Raw genomic sequence first — 1,072 nt, forward strand, 5'->3', positions numbered from 1 at the left:
TGTCCGTAAACAGACTACAAAAAGAGTACTAAATTATTTTAAAAATGTTATCGTATATATTAAATGCTAATATAAAAATTCAGTGAAATTTTCAAGTTTCTACAGTCATTCGTTTTTTAATACAACAAAATAAGAAAATCTTTACGTAAGAAATCGAGTGAATATCAAATGTTGTAAAAATATGAATTTCAAACGCTTATAAAAATTTAATTTGAGTTTCTTATAGATATTTTTTTTTTTGATAAAGGTAGATTATCCTATAAGGAATCTTGTATTACGCTTTAAAATCTTAGTTCTAAAAAGAAAAATTTTTACGAATTATAAACTCAAAATAATTAGGTAATTTTCGTGATTTTTCTATATTTTGTCAATTTTTGAACTTTAAATGCTAATAAAAAAAAACTGTGACCAAGGATTTTTAATATTTTTTAAATCTCATTGTAACTATATAGTAGGAGTCTTGTATTAAATTTTCAAGTATTTTTACTCAACAAATAAAGTTTTATTGACATTCATAGAAATAAAAACTAATTAAATTGGAAACTGAAATTGTCCGTAAACTGCTCAAAACAAATCAAAATATTTTGAAAATCTTATTATGTATAGAAAATGAAAATATAAACAACCAGTGAAAATTTCATGTATTTACAGTAATTCATTTTAAAGTTACACCAAAAACCAAAATCAATTTTTCTCGAAAACCGATTTTGCGTAAAAATTCCCGTTTTTCCTTAATTTTTCTTTTGTTTTTCACGGCGCATTTGAAAACTATTGGAAAAATTTTACTTTTGACCCCCCAAAGTACCAACTAGATTCACTTTCCTTTCAGAAAAGGTACTGTTGAAGAAAATACAAGCACTTTTACTGTCCTAAAAGGTGATGACAGACACAAAAATAAAAAAAATAAAAAAAACACACATCATTGTAAAATCAGTACATTCATCGTTCCACTCAGAATCTAAAATATTGTCTATAATTGTATTTTAATTTCATAAAAGATTAAATATAACTTACTTATGTAAGTGTTAAATTCCATTTTAGTTTCTGAGCTCATCGATGAATGTATTGGTTG

The sequence above is a fragment of the Acyrthosiphon pisum genome, unplaced genomic scaffold, assembly GCF_005508785.2.
Source record: "Acyrthosiphon pisum isolate AL4f unplaced genomic scaffold, pea_aphid_22Mar2018_4r6ur Scaffold_21799;HRSCAF=24919, whole genome shotgun sequence".
In the NCBI taxonomy this organism is placed as follows: domain Eukaryota; kingdom Metazoa; phylum Arthropoda; class Insecta; order Hemiptera; family Aphididae; genus Acyrthosiphon; species Acyrthosiphon pisum.